Source organism: Arachis duranensis, chromosome 2 (assembly GCF_000817695.3).
Source record: "Arachis duranensis cultivar V14167 chromosome 2, aradu.V14167.gnm2.J7QH, whole genome shotgun sequence".
NCBI lineage: Eukaryota > Viridiplantae > Streptophyta > Magnoliopsida > Fabales > Fabaceae > Arachis > Arachis duranensis.
Window position 1 is genome coordinate 73,109,104 of NC_029773.3, and position 16,778 is coordinate 73,125,881.

Here is a 16,778-nt window from a genome sequence, read left to right on the forward strand (position 1 = left end):
TTATCTTTTTCAAAAATTTGATTTCAAAATATCTTCTTATCTTCTTATCTTTTCAACTTTGATTTTCAAATCTTTTTCAAACTAACCAATTAACTTTTGTTTATTTTTTATCTTTTTCAAAACCACCTAACAACTTTTCATTACTAACACTTCTCTTCAACTCAAATATCTGCTCCTATCCTCACCCTTATGTTTGGATTATTCATTCTTCTTCACTCTTATTCCCTTTCTTCTTCTACTAACATAAAGGAATTTCTATACTGTGACATAGAGAATTCCTCTTTTTTTCTGTTCTCTTTTCTTTCATATGAGCAGGAATAAGGAAAAAGGCATTCTTGTTGAAGCTGATCCTGAACCTGAAAGGACTCTAAAGAGGAAACTAAGAGAAGCTAAATTACAACAATCTAGAGACAACCTTACTGAAATTTTCGAACAAGAAAAGGATATGGCAGTCGAACCTAACAACAATAATGCAAGGAGGATGCTTGGTGATTATACTACACCTACTTCCAAGTTTGATGGAAGAAGCATCTCAATTTCTGCCATTGGAGCAAACAATTTTGAGTTGAAACCTCAACTAGTTGCTCTAATGCAACAAAACTGCAAGTTTCATGGACTTCCATCAGAAGATCCCTACCAATTTTTAACTAAGTTCTCGCAGATCTGTGAGACTGTTAAGACTAATGGAGTAGATCCTGAAGTCTACAGGCTCGTGCTTTTTCTTTTTACTGTAAGAGGCAGAGCTAGAACATGGTTGGACTCACAACCTAAGGATAGCTTGGACTCTTGGGATAAGCTGGTCACGACCTTCTTGGTTAAGTTCTTTCTTCCTCAAAAGCTGAGCAAGCTTAGAGTTGATGTTCAGACCTTCAAGCAAAAAGATGGTGAATCCCTCTATGAAGCTTGTGAAAGATACAAGCAGATGACCAAAAAGTGTCCTTTTGACATGTTTTCAGAGTGGACCATGATAGATATATTTTATTATGGTCTATCTGAGTTCTCTAAGATGTCACTGGACCATTCTGCAGGTGGATCCATTCACCTAAAGAAAACGCCTGCAGAAGCTCAGGAACTAATTGAAATGGTTGTAAATAACCAATTCATGTACACTTCTGAGAGGAATTCCATGAATAATGGGATGCCTCAGAGGAAGGGAGTTCTTGAAATTGATGCTCTAAATGCCATATTGGCTCAGAACAAAATGTTGACTCAACAAGTCAACATGATTTCTCAAAGTCTGAATGGATGACAAAATGCATCCAACAGTACTAAAGAGGCATCTTCTGAAGAAGAGGCCTATGATCCTGAAAACTCTGCAATAGCAGAGGTAAATTACATGGGGAAAGCCTTTGGCAACACCTATAATCCGTCATGGAGAAATCATCCAAATTTCTCATGGAAGGATCAACAAAAGCCTCAACAGGGCTTTAATAATGGTGGATGAAACAGGTTTAGCAATAGCAAGCCTTTTCCATCATATTCTCAGCAACAGACAGAGAATTCTGAGCCGAGCACCTCTAACTTAGCAAATATAGTCTCTGATCTGTCTAAGGCCACTTTAAGCTTTATGAGTGAAATAAGGTCCTCCATAAGAAATTTGGAGGCACAAGTGGGCCAGTTGAGCAAGAAAGTCACTGAAACTCCTCCTAGTACTCTCCCAAGCAATACTGAAGAGAATCCAAAAAGAGAGTGTAAGGCCATTGACATAATCAACATGGCTGAACCTAGAGAGGAAGGAGAGGACGTGAATCCCAATGAGGAAGACCTCAGGGGACGTCTCTCAAGCAAGAAGGAGTTCCTTATTGAGGATTTAAAGGAATCTGAAGGTCATATAGAGACCATAGAGATCCCATTAAACCTCTTTCTGCCATTCATGAGCTCTGAAAACTATTCTTCCTCTGAAGAGGATGAAGATGTAACTGGAGAGCAAGTTGCTCAATATCTAGGAGCTATCATGAAGCTGAATGCCAAGTTGTTTGGTAATGAGACTTAGGAAGGTGAACCTCCCTTGCTCATTGGTGAACTAGATATATGCGTTAAGCAAACTTTACCTCAAAAGAAACAAGATCCTGGGAAATTCTTAATACCCTGTACCATAGGCACCATGACCTTTGAAAAGGCTCTGTGTGACCTAGGGTCAGGCATAAATCTAATGCCACTCTCTGTAATGGAGAAACTGGGGATCATTGAGGTACAACCTGCCATATTCTCATTGCAAATGGCAGACAAGTCAGTAAGACAAGCTTATGGATTGGTAGAGGACGTGTTGGTAAAGGTTGAAGGGCTTACTGGCGTTTAAATGCTAGTAAGGAGCATCTGGCTGGCGTTCAACGCCAGAACAGAGCATGGATCTGGCATGAGACTGAGTGGTTAAAGTCGTGATCCAAAGTAAAAAGAGTGTGCTTAAGAGCTCTGGACACCTCTAACTGGGGACTTTAGCAAAGCTGAGTCACAATCTGAAAAGGTTCACCCAGTCATGTGTCTGTGGCATTTATGTATCCGGTGGTAATACTGGAAAACAAAGTTCTTAGGGCCACGGCCAAGACTCATGAAAGTAGATGTGTTCAAGAATCAACAAACTTAACTAGGAGAATCAATAACACTATCTGAAATTCTAAGTTCCTAGAGATGCCAATCATTCTAAACTTCAAAGGATAACGTGAGATGCCAAAACTGTTCAGAAGCAAAAAGCTACAAGTCCCGCTCATCTAGTTAGAACTAATATTCATTGATATTTTGAGCTTTATAGTATATTCTCTTCTTTTTATCCTATTTGATTTTCAGTTGCTTGGGGACAAGCAACAATTTAAGTTCGGTGTTGTGATGAGCAGATAATTTATACGCTTTTTGGCATTATTTTTAGGTAGTTTTTAATAGGATATAGTTACTTTTAGGGATGTTTTCATTAGTTTTTATGCTAAATTCACATTTCTAGACTGTACTATGAGTTTGTGTGTTTTTCTGTGATTTCAGGTAATTTCTGGCTGAAATTGAGGGACCTGAGCAAAACTCTGATAGAAGGCTGACAAAGGACTGCTGATGCTGTTGGATTCTGACCTCCCTTCACTCGAAATAGATTTTCTGGAGCTACAGAACTCCAAATGGCGCACTCTCAATGGCGTTGGAAAGTAGACATTCAGAGCTCTCCATAAATATATAATAGTCCATATTTTATTCGTGATTAGATGGTGTAAACTGGCGCTCAATGCCAGTTCCATGCTGCATTCTAGAGTCAAACGCCAGAAACACGTCACGAACCAGAGCTGAACGCAAAAAACACGTTACAACTTAGAGTTCAACTCCAAAAGAAGCCTCTGCACGTGTAAAGCTCAAGCTCAGCCCAAGCACACACCAAGTGGGCCCCGTAAGTGGATTTCTGCATCAATTACTTACTTCTGTAAACCCTAGTAGCTAGTCTAGTATAAATAGGACATTTTATTATTGTATTAGACATCTTTGGTCTCGGTTTTATTCCATTATTCATCTTAGGAGGCTATTGATCATGTTTATGGGGGCTGGCCATTCGGCCATGCCTGGACCTTCATCACTTATGTATTTTCAACGGTGGAGTTTCTACACACCATAGATTAAGGGTGTGGAGCTCTGCTATACCTCGAGTTTCAATGCAATTACTACTATTTTCTATTCAATTCGAATTATTCTTATTCTAAGATATTCGTTGCACTTCAACATGATGAATGTGATGATCTGTGACACTCATTATCATTCTCACCTATGAACGCGTGACTGACAACCACCTCCGTTCTACCTTAGACCGGGCGCATATCTCTTGGATTCCTTAATCAGAATCTTCGTGGTATAAGCTAGAATTGATGGCAGCATTCATGAGAATCCGGAAAGTCTAAACCTTGTCTGTGGTATTCCGAGTAGGATTCAGGGATTGAATGACTGTGATGAGCTTCAAACTCGCGATTGTTGGGCGTGATGACAAATGCAAAAGAATCAAGGGATTCTATTCCGACATGATCGAGAACCGACAGATGATTAGCCGTGCTGTGACAGAGCATTTGGACCATTTTCACTGAGAGGACAGGATGTAGCCATTGACAACGGTGATGCCCTACATACAACTTGCCATGGAAAGGAGTAAGAAGGATTGGATGAAAGCAGTAGGAAAGCAGAGATCCAATAGGGACAAAGCACCTCCATACACTTGTCTGAAATTCTCACCAATGATCTACATAAGTATTTCTAACTTTATTTTTTATTTAATTATTATTATTATTTGAAAACTCCATAACCATTTATTATCCGCCTGACTGAGATTTACAATATGACCATAACTTGCTTCATACCAACAATCTCCGTGGGATCGACCCTTACTCACGTAAGGTTTATTACTTGGACGACCCAGTGCACTTGCTGGTTAGTTGTGCGAAGTTGTGAAGAAAGTGCTGAGTTAGTAGATGCGCATGCCAAGTTGAATGCCATTATTAGAGATCACAATTTTGTGCACCACTTCCCTTTCCAAAAGTTGTGTGGAGCGAGATGTATCCCATTGGTTGAACCGGGGTATCTCCTGACCCGAATAGGCTGTCCGTATATGCTCTGAGTTCTTTTTCTTCCAAGCCGAGTTTGTCAAAAGCGGTTTTGAATAAGATATCGACAGAGCTCCCCTGGTCTATCAATGTGCGGTGAAGATTTGCATTTGCCAGTATAATAGTGATGACCATGGGATCGTCATGCCTTGACGCGACGCCGGATGCGTCTTCCTTGGTAAAAGTGATCGCCGGGATGTCGGGTGCTTCCTTCTTTTCTGCGACGTGGTATACGTCTTTGAGATGTCTTTTGTGGGATGATTTGGAGATTCCTCCCCGGGCGAATTCGCCGTGTATCATGTGGACATGTCTTTCTGGCATCTGGGATGATCGCGCGGTTGGTCCGACATCTTCTGCTCTTCTTCTTTTCCTTTGTTCTTCATCATGGGCGGCCAGGTATCGATCTAACTTTCCTTTGCGTACGAGCTTTTCTATGACATTTTTTAAGTAAAAACACTCATTGGTGGAGTGCCCGTGGATCCGATGGTATTCACAATATTCAGCCCGATTTCCTCCTCCTTTTTTGCCTTTGAGTGGTCGAGTTGGTGATATTTTTTCTGTGTTGCAAACCTCTCTGTAGACATCCATAAGAGACACCCGAAGAGGGGTGTAATTGTGGTATTTTTTGATTTTCTCTCCGTGGCGATCTTCCTTCTTTCTGGAATCTTTGTCTTTATCCCGAGGGGTGAACCCGGCCTTTGAGGTCTCTCCTAATTGGGAGTTTTCTTCCATGTTGATGTACTTTTCCGCTCGTTCTTGCACCTCTTTTAGAGACGTGTGGTACTTCTTTGATATAGATTGACTAAAAGGCTCTTCTCGCAGGCCATTAATGAGGCCTATGATAGCGGCTTCCGTTGGCAGGTTTTGTATATCCAGGCATGTCTTGTTGAATCTCTCCATGTAGTTGCGCAGGGTTTCCTATTCTCCTTGTCTGATTCCCAATAAGCTCGATGCATGTTTGGCTTTGTCCCTTCGGATGGATAATCTGGCCAGGAATTTCTTGGCCATGTCGTCGAAACTCGAGATGGATCTAGGAGGGAGGTTGTTGAACCATCTAATTGCTGTTTTTGTTAACGTAGTTGGAAAGGCTTTGCAACGAATTGCATCCGAGGCGTCGGTGAGATACATTCTGCTCCTGAAGTTGCTGAGATAATGGCTGGGATCCGTAGTGCCGTCGTACAAGGTCATGTCTGAAAGTTTAAAGTCTTTTGGGATTCTTGTCTTCATGATCTTCTTGGTGAATGAATCTTGCTCCTTGCGAGTGCTATCTTCGAGAGTGGATCGGCTGGCTTTAATATTGACCTCGGCTTCAAGTTTTAGGAGTTTGTTCTCCAATTCCCGACATCGTCTTATTTCTCTTTGCAGGTCCTTCTCAGGTTCTCGTTGACGTAGAGCTTCTTCTTCAAGTTGTTTTAACCGATCTTGAAATGCATCCAGGGCTCCCTCGTTTGGGGAGTTCTTTTTGTTGATTTGGGGAGTATCTTTTAGTGTAGTGTCCGCATTTTTGTGTGGCGTTCTATCCTCTAGATCTGTGTTGTGGTTGTTGTCATGGTCGTCCGCCATGGTGCTGAGATGACTTCCAGGTTCCCCGGTAATGGTGCCAATGTTCCGAGGGCTACCTGAAACTGTAGGTCGATCTCGGACGAGATCTTCTGCGCTGGTCGGGGCTGTTGTGTCCAACTTGATGATGATGCTGATCCTTCGTCCCCGAAGGGTGGGGGGTACCTGCAAGGGACTCCGATGCTTAAGTTAGCAAGGGTATTAAGCAGGTATTGAGTAGAATCAGAGTATGAGTTATACCTGGGTGCTCCAGTGTATTTATAATGGTGTTGAGTGACCTTTGTAGATAAGATATGTTAGTTATCTTATCTTTTATCTTTATCTTTATCTTTCATGGGAACCGCCCTTATCTTTATAGGCTTGGGTTGCCTTGGGATTGGGCCCTTTATTGGGCTCTCCTGTGATTTGGCCGAGCTCTTTGAGAGGAGGTCAGTTTGTCCTGACCTGAAGAGGTCGGTCGCTTTGTCTGAAGAACATCCCGGGTCGGACAGCTTTGACCCAGGGTATGAACAGGTATTGTTCATATCCTGGGTCGAGTTGTCCAACCCGGGATGTTCTACAGACAAAGCGACCGACTTCTTCAGGTCAGGACAATCCGACCTCTTCTCAAAAAGCTCAGCCAAGTCACGAGAAAGCCCAAACAAAGGGCCCAAATAGAGGAACACGCCCCAGATACTAAGGCAACCCAAGCCTACAAGAGAAGGGCGGTTCCCTTGAAGATAAGATGACCTCACTTGAAGATACGATAAAGATAAGATAAGATAACTAACTTATCTTATCCACAGGAGGCCACATCTCACCATTATAAATACACTGGAGCACCCAGGTATAACTCAGATTCTGATCCTACTCAATACCTGCTTAATACCCTTGCTAACTTAAACATCGGAGTCCCTTGCAGGTACCCCCCACCCTCCAGGGATGAAGGATCAGTAGCATTTTCAGTCCCACAAGTTGGACACACCAGCTCCGGCCGCTATACACCTGCCGGACACGTCAGCTCTGACCAACACAGAAGATCTCGACCGAGATCGACCTACAGTTTTAGGTAACCCCCGGAACATTGGCGCCATTGCCAGGGACCTGGAAGTCATCCCAACACCATGGCAGACAACCATGACAATGACCACGACTCAGGTTTGGAAGATAGAACGCCACACAAGAACACGGATGCTATACTTAAAGATACTCTAGAACCCAATGGAGACAAAAACTCATCAAATCCAGGGGTGATAGTAGCACTTCAAAATTGATTAAAGCAACTTGAGAAAGATGCCCAACATCAACGCGAAAAAGAAGAGGATCTACGTCGGGAGATAAGGCGGCGCCGAGAATTAGAAGATAAGCTTGTGAAACTCGAATCTGATCTCAAAACTAAAGCTACTCGATCCACCCGAGAGGATAGCTCTCACAAAGATCAAGATCCATTCACCAGGGAAATTATGAAAACCAAAATCCCAAAAGATTTCAAACTTCCGGATATGACTCTGTATGACGGCACCTCGGACCCCAACCACCATCTCAGCAACTTCAGAAGTAGAATGTACCTCACTGACGCCTCAGATGCAGTCCGATGCAAAGCCTTTCCAACAACTCTTACCAAGACAGCCATTAGATGGTTCGACAACCTACCTCCAAAATCCATCTCGAGTTTCGATGACCTGGCCAAAAAGTTCTTGGCCCGATTTTCCATACAAAAGGACAAAGCCAAACACGCACCCAGCCTACTAGGGATCAAGCAAGGAGATCGGGAGAGTCTTCGTAACTACATGAAAAGATTCAACAAAACATGCATGGACATACAAAGTCTACCAACAGAAGCTGCCATCATGGGCCTCATAAATGGCCTACGAGAAGGACTATTTAGCCAATCTATATCAAAGAAGTACCTGGCATCTCTAGACGAAGTACAAGAACAGGCGCAGAAGTACATCAACATGGAGGAGAATTCTCGACTTGGGGAAGCCTCGAGGTTCAGTTCTGCCTACCGAGATAAAGATAAAGAATCCAAGAAAAAAGAAGATCGCTCCGGAGAGAAAATAAAAAAATATCATAACTACACCCCTCTTAGGGTATCCTTGGTAGATATTTACAAAGAAGTCTACCATACGGAAAAAATACCCTCAGCTTGGCCACTTAAAGGTAAAAGGGGAGGAGGAAATCGGAACGAATACTATGAGTATCATCGAGTCCGAGGACATTCCACCAACGAATGCTTTGACTTGAAAAACGTCATTGAGAAATTAGTAAGGGAAGGAAAACTAGATCGGTCCCTAGCCAATCGGGACGAAGAACCGAGAAAAAGAAGAAAGGATGAAGATGTCGGACGATCTGAACGATCACCTCGCACACCGGAAAGACATGTCCACGTGATACACGGCGGATTTGCTGGAGGAGGAATCTCCAAATCATCCCGCAAGTGACACCTAAAAGAAGTGTACCATGTCAAAGACAAGAAGGAGGCACCAGACATCCCAGCAATCACGTTTACCAAAGAAGATGCATCTGGAATCATCTCAGGACACGACGATCCCATGGTCATCACAATCATATTGACAAACGCCAACCTCCACCGTACATTAGTTGACCAAGGAAGCTCCGTCGACATCTTATTCAAAACTGCCTTCGACAAGCTCGGCTTAGAAGAAAAAGAGCTAAGAGCATACCCGAACAGCCTGTTCGGGCTTGGGGATACCCCAGTACAACCACTAGGATACGTATCATTACATACAACCTTCGGAAAGGGGAACCAATCCAGAACACTCAAGATAGACTATATCGTGGTCGACATAAGCTCAGCATACAATGCCTTAATAGGTCGAACAACGTTAAATCAACTCAGCACAATAGTTTCAACTCCACATCTATGTATGAAATTTCCAACAGCAGAAGGGATAGCTACAATAAAAGCAGATCAAAAGATGGCACGTCACTGTTATAACGAAAGTCTAAACCTCCGAGGCGAAGGAGGAGAGTTCCACACAATCGAACTCGGCGGAGATCAGAGATGAGAAGAACTCCACCCACGATCCGAAGGAGAAATAAAAAGAGTCCAGATCGGAGATACCTCGGATAAAACAACTAATATTGGCACGATCCTGAAAGGAGACGTAAAGGAATCACTAATACGGTTTCTACAAGATAATATTGATCTCTTCGCATGGAAAGCTGCCGACATGCCAGGCATAGATCCCGAACTAATGAGCCACAAGTTGGCAATCTACCCGGGATCCCGGCTGGTACAACAAAGACGAAGAAAACTCGGGCCAGAACGGTCTCAGGCTGTAGAAGAACAAGTACAAGCACTACTAGAGGCAGGGTTCATAAGAGAAGTTAAATGCCCACTATGGCTAGCAAACGTCGTCTTGGTGAGAAAGTCAAATGGGAAATGGCGAATGTGCACCGACTACACCGACCTCAACAAAGCCTGCCCAAAAGACCCTTATCCACTCCCAAGCATCGATGCTCTAGTAGATGCCTCATCGGGATATAAGTATCTCTTGTTCATGGACGCATACTCAGGCTACAACCAGATCCCAATGTATCCACCAGATCAAGAAAAAACCTCGTTTCTCACACCAAAAGCAAATTATTGCTACATCGTAATGCCTTTCGGCCTTAAGAAAACGGGAGCCACTTATCAAAGGCTAATGAACAAAGTCTTCTCAGACCACATCGGAAAAATTATGGAGGTCTATGTGGATGACATGTTGATAAAGACACAAAGTGAAGAAACATTACTAACCGACTTGGTTCAAGTGTTCAACACCATACGGAAGCACGGCATGCGACTCAACCCGGCTAAATGCACCTTCGCAGTGGAAGCAGGTAAATTCTTAGGCTTTATACTCACACAAAGAGGAATCGAGGCAAATCCAGATAAGTGCCAGGCCATACTCAACATGAAAAGCTCGACCTGCGTCAAAGAGGTACAACAACTCAATGGGAGATTGGCGGCCTTGTCCAGATTCCTAGCAGGGTCAACAATAAGATCCCTCCCCTTCTACGCTACCTTAAGGAAGGAAAAGAACTTTGAGTGGACAACGGAATGTGAACAAGCCTTCCGAGACTTCAAAGAATTCTTAGAAGAGCCCCCCATCCTATCTCGACCATAAGAGGGAGAACCACTCATACTGTAACTCGCAGTAGAAAGTCAGGCAATAGCCTCAGCACTAATTAGAGAAGACGAAAGGGGACAACAACCCGTCTACTTCATTAGTAAAGCACTACAGGGGTCAGAGCTGAACTACTAGAAAATAGAGAAGTTTTCCTACGCTCTGATACTCGCATCCCGACAACTTCGCCCATACTTCCAAGCGCACACCATCAAAGTTTGGACCAACCAGCCCATAAAAGGGATATTGTAGAAAACAGATCTAGCAGGAAGAATCCTACAGTGGGCAATCGAGTTGTCCGAGTTCGACCTCCAATACGAGACGCAGACAGCCATCAAATCTCAATATCTAGCCGACTTCATTGCAGAATTCACAGACACCAGGAAATTCCCATAGAGTGGAACATATACGTGGACGGTTCCTCGAATAAAACTGGAAGCGGTGCAGGTGTGATAATCGAAAGCAACCAAGGAACCCAACTTGAGCTTTCCCTGAAATTCGGATTCCCGGCCTCAAACAACCAGGCGGAATATGAAGCGTTATTAGCTGGTTTGAAGCTGGCTAGGGAAGTTGGAGCTCAGAAACTCAATATCTACAGTGACTCACAAGTTGTTACCTCGCAAATAACGGGAAGCTACCAAGCCAAAGATCCTACCATGAAAAAAGAAATACTGCAGAACCCGTCAATATCGGAAGAAGAAAAAGTCCTAGCCATAACAGGTCGAGATCAAGGATGGATGACTCCCATAATTAACTACCACAAAATAGAAGCGCTCTCCACAGATGAAAAGGAGGCAAAGAGGTTAAAAAGGGAGGCACAGTACTACACTATCATAAACAACACCCTATACAAAAGAGGGATCTCAACACCATTGTTAAAATGCGTACCGACCTCCAATACAAAGGAAGTCTTGGAGGAAGTACACAGCGGCATTTGTGGCAATCATCTCGGAGCACAAGCTCTCACCAAAAAGGTACTCCGGGTGGGATTCTATTGGCCAACTCTACAAAAGGAAGCTATCGAATTTGTAAAGACATGTCCACCATGTCAGAAGCATGCCAACTTTCACATCGCCCCGCCGGAAAAGCTCATCAGCGTAACCTCACCCTGGCCATTTGCAAAGTGGGGACTCGATCTTCTCAGACCCTTTCCCCAGGGATCGGGATAATTCAAGTTCCTCATAGTAAGGGTAGACTACTTCACAAAATGGATCGAGGCAGAACCCCTAGCCAACGCCACTGCTCAAAGAAGTCAGAAATTCCTATATAGGAACATTATTACAAGGTTCGGGGTTCCATACTCCATCACCACGGATAATGGCACCCAATTCACAGATGTGGGCTTCAGAAAACTAGTAGCCGACTTGAACATAAAACACCAGTTCACCTCCGTCGAACATCTCCAAGCCAATGGACAAGCCGAAGCAGCCAACAAAGTCATATTGGCCGGGCTGAAACGGAGACTACAAGAAGCAAAGGGAGCTTGGGCCGAGGAACTTCCACAAGTCCTATAGGCGTATCGAACAACTCCACATTCCACTACGAGCGAATCACCATTTCGATTAACATACGGAGTGGAGGCAATGATTCCAATAGAAGTTGAGGAAGGGTCTCCCCGAGTAGTCCACTACAATGAACAAACCAATTCTCAACTTCAAAGAGAAGAGCTCGACCTACTTCTGAAAATCCAAGAGAGAGCTCGGATCAGAGAAGAAGCACTAAAGCAGCGAATGGCTTCCAGATATAATCAAAAGGTAGTGCCAAGAGGTTTCGCTGAGAATGATCTCATCTTAATCCTAAATGACATTGGAACAACTCGACCCGGAGAAGGAAAGCTGGCAGCCAACTGGAAAGGACCCTACCGAGTCACAAAGGTACTTGGGAAGGGCTACTATAGACTGTCCAAACTCAAGGAATGAGAACTCCCCAGATCATGGCACGCCTGTAACCTAAGAAGGTACTATAGTTAGATAAAGGTCTCATCACAAGATGCACTCTTTTTCCTAAAAAGGTTTTTTAATGAGGCGTCAAGATTGAGATTTAATCCGACTTAAGGGTATGAAAAACTCCCGCCTGTATATATTTGCACTTTCTTTAAATAAAATACATTTCAGATATTCTACAAGTTCTCAAGACGCATTAATCTGAAGCATTCATCGTCTGATTATAAAGCAACGGATCGAACAGAAAGTGAAGAACATATTCACTATACGATCTCGATAGGAATGATCGACCGACAAAGGTGAAAACGCGATTCACCTAAAGGTCGATTAAACCAGGACAGAAACCACAATCTATAAATCGGCAAAAGATGAACACAGAATAATGCAAGAAATTATCGAAAGTGATCCCAAAAAGAGCCTGACGAGGTCTTATGGATTGCTATATAATAACTTAAAAAGACTGGCTGACACTAAAAAGTCGGACCAAGTCAATCCAAGTTATCAGCAAATCCCTGGAAAGAGGTCTGGCCAACCCTATTAAAGAGGAATTGCTATAACTTAGAAGAGATCGACCTAACGAAGTCGGTCTCCTACAAAGACAAGTTGTATAAGTAATCCCTGAAAGAGACCTAACAAAGGTCCAAGAAAGAAGATTACAAAAAAAAACAACTTAGAAGAGATCGACCTAACGAAGTCGGTCTCCTACGAAGACAAGTTGTAAAAGTAATCCCTGAAAGAGACCTAACAAACGTCCAAGAAAGAGGATTACAAAAAATAACTTATAAGAGATCGACCTAACGAAGTCGGTCTCCTACAAAGACAAGTTGTAAAAGTAATCCCTGAAAGAGACCTAACAAAGGTCCAAGAAAGAGGATTACAAAAAACAACTTAGAAGAGATCGACCTAACGAATTCGGTCTCCTACAAAGACAAGTTGTAAAAGTAATCCCTGAAAGAGACCTAACAAAGGTCCAAGAAAGAGGATTACAAAAAAACAACTTAGAAGAGATCGACCTAATGAAGTCGGTCTCCTACAAAGAAAAGTTATAAAAAGTAATCCCAAGGGGTTGCTCGAAAAGATCAATTGAAGAAGATCAAACTTTCAGAGGGGAGATAATTTGACCCGATAGACCTTGACCTCGCCACAAAAGCGATCAAAAGAGGATGGATAAAAAATAACTCTGGAAATCCCAGGTAATGATAAAGAAAGCTGCAAGCAAGCATATCACAGTTATCATAAAACAAAGACTCAACAGGCCGCTTGAAAGCCAACCCCAAGAGCCAGAGAAACCATTTTGTTTTTCAAAATAAAGTTGTTAAAAATAGCAACTAAAAGTATCAACAGTCAATAAAGCATCATTTACAAAAAAAAGAGTTCAAAGCCCACAAACCGGGCTATTTACACAAATACTTAAAAAAAGGAGGTCAACCAAGATCTGGAGCCTTCCTGGCAGTATCAGTACGGGGAGAAGGAGGGCAAGTTTGAATAGGCACAGCATCTACAGTTCCATCATCCCGGTTCAGAATCTGGCAATCCGGATCGGACGTAACGGGAGGAACCGAGGAGGTCGACACTTTAAGAGAAGGCACTAGGGGAGGGTCAGCATCATCATCATCCTGGTCATCAAGGAAAATCTTACCATCCCTCACAACATTGTCCAGGCTGACGAGAGTTAAGTCGGCATCAGGAGTAACAATCCGGAACTGCTCCATCAGGTTCTCGGAGGCAGCAGTTATGCTGCCCACAAGGTGACCCTGAAGCTCGGCATAATTAACCCCAGCAGTTTCCAAATCATCCCAGAGATGCATTAATTCCCTATAAGCTGAGACATAGCTATCCTTATGCTTCAGGGCCATGTCCTCAGCCAACTTCAAAGAAGCAGCCAGGGCAATAGAGCTGGCCTTCGCATCCTCCAGCTCCTTCTCCACCTTCGCCAACTTCACCTCCAACTCATCCTTCAGACCCTTGATCCGATCAAATTCTGACTTGGCCTCCTCCATGAAGGATTTTGTGGCATGAATCGGAATCCCCTGAACTGTTCGGAAAATAGCCACACCCATATGAGCCATCTTCATACTACTTTTGGTGATAAAATCCAGATGCTGAAGAAGAGACACGTCGTCCATGGAAAGCCCACCATAGGGGGCAATTTGCTGGTCAACAAACTCGATAGCATCAAAGTTCGGGGCATCCAGGTTAAAAGGCTCGGATATTTTTTGCTTTTTCAAGGGAGGGACACCAGAAGCAACGGTAGAAGTCTGTGGAGGATCGACCTGATGAAACCGAGGAGTAGAAATTACTTTCCTCGGCCTGAGAGAACTCGGCACATGAGGCTTCACTGGGATCTGAGAAGATCCCTCGCCGGCCACTTTGGCCGAGATGTTCAGAGCAGCAGTTTCTTTCTTTGCCCTTTTAAAAGCCTTCATGGAGTCATTGTTCTTTGACATCTCTACAAATATAGAAATAGCTACAACAAAGAGTTACGGTCACAAATAAGAGGAAGAAAAAATTAAGAAACAAGTATAAGAGACAAGTCAGACAAGTACCCAAAACAGTCCGAACCAAGGATGGGTCATTCAAAAACCTTTTTGTATCAAGATGGGGGTGGTTTCCCCCATAGATCCTCAAGAACAACAACAAAGGCATGCTCAACATCATCAAGCATCTCCCAGGTATAGTGAGATACTCTCACATCCCTCTGCCACTCCAGAGGGAAAGAAGGCTCATCATTTTCATCAAGAAAAAAGGGCGGGCCCCCTCGACAGCACGAACCTTAAAGAAGTAATTCTTGATGTCCTTAAAGGACTCATTATACATAGCAAAAACTTTATGGCCCTGGGCGGACCTGAAGGAGACCCAGGAAGCTTTCTTTTTTAAAGAACCACCAGGCTTGGCGGAAACAAACAAATAAAGGAAAAGAGTCTGGGAAGGTGTTACATCTAATTCACGGTAGAGAAGTTGAAAAATTTTAATAAAACCCCAGGAATTAGGGTGAAGCTAGGATGGGGCAATATTACACGACCACAACAGGTCGGTCTCGAAAGCAGTAAAAGGAAAAGTAACGTTCAACTGGCTAAAGAAGTATTCATAGGCATAGAAGAAGGGACGCTCTCTCTCAATAGAAGTCGGAAAACAAACTCTCTCATCAGAATCAGGAGCAACAAGCTCGTAATCCTCCTCACGGGCATTGTTACCACAAATCCTATGGCGCTTCCTCAGCTCTGTGCAAAACTCAGCATCCATAACAGAAACACACAACAAAACAAGGGAGTCTAACCAATCGGACATCCCCTCGGGAACTTTGGAAGACATCTCTACAATGTTATTGCGAGAAGACATGAGGCCAACTAACCCTACAAGTAAGAAAAGAAGATGGGGTTACCACAAACATCTCGGACAAAGGGAGAAAACAACTCGGTCAATACTTCTCAGGCGATGGAATAAAGAAAAGGAAAACCCCAAGACTCAAACAAAAGTCCTGGGGCATCCTTTGGAGGCAGTAACAAAGCAAGGTTTCCAGAAATCAATCTACAAGCTTACATCCCAGCATGTCTCAAAAAGAAATTCAAAAAACAGCAAACACCTTTCTTCAAGGAGAAATACAAAAATCGTTACATTCTACCAAACACGCCAAGCAGAGACCATTAAAGATGCAACCTTTTCTCAAGATCAGACAAAAAGCAAATCTCCAAACCAAGCGAGGAACAGACGCAGATGTTTTATCAAGTATCAGGCAGAAAAAAAACACAAGCGACAATAAAACCCTAGAAAGCCTCAACGGAAAAGCCAAGAGAATGCATAAAAGAAAGACAGGAAAAACATGTTACAGTGACAAGCAAATACAAGACCTCGAAAAGATTCAAACTTTCAGACATGCAAAATCAAAGCTTCACCAAAAATTGAAAACGAAGCTACAAGAAAGCCAGCACTTACCTGGAAAAGAGCAGCAAGCTTCAAGGAAATTAAAGATAGAGACGAAATCTGGGACGCCCTCTCACAAGCAAAAACGCGAACAAAAGCAATGTCGCAGAAGAGAAAACGCGAAAACCACAAAAACTCCAAGAGAAAGCAGAAGCGCAAACGAAAGAACAGAAAGCAAAGAGAACAGAGAAAAGAAGTTACGAAAAGGCTAAAGGAGAGAAACCGTTTCTGGATTTTCAAAATCAAAGTAAAAGAGCCAAAGGGAAATGGGGCAATTAATGCTCAAATTAAAGAAGGCATTAAACCCTCGCACGTTCCCAAAAAAGTGCCGATATAAAAGCGCGCGTCTTTTAGAAGAAACGTCCTACATTCAAAGCTGCTACAAAGGAGTCAACAAAATGCTTGAGTTCGGCTTCACCAAAGACAGACCGAAGTCAAAGACTCGATCTCAAAAGAAGACTGAGCTCAAGCAGGGGCACTGTTCATATCCTGGGTCGAGTTGTCCAACCCGGGATGTTCTACAGACAAAGCGACCGACCTCTTCAGGTCAGGACAATCCGACCTCTTCTCAAAGAACTCGGCCAAGTCACGAGAAAGCCCAAACAAAGGGCCCAAATAGAGGAACACGTCCCAGATACTAAGGCAGCCCAAGCCTACAAGAGAAGGGCGGTTTCCTTGAA

The 16,778-nt window shown here is 43.3% G+C and overlaps 1 non-coding gene across 1 annotated transcript; it reads right to left on the reverse strand.

The window, feature by feature from the left end:
* Window positions 1-844: 844 nt before the first annotated feature.
* LOC127745346 (small nucleolar RNA R71) lies at window positions 845-948 on the reverse strand. Its single transcript, XR_008006543.1, has one exon. It is a non-coding gene; the product is annotated as a small nucleolar RNA R71 (small nucleolar RNA).
* Window positions 949-16,778: the final 15,830 nt, after the last annotated feature.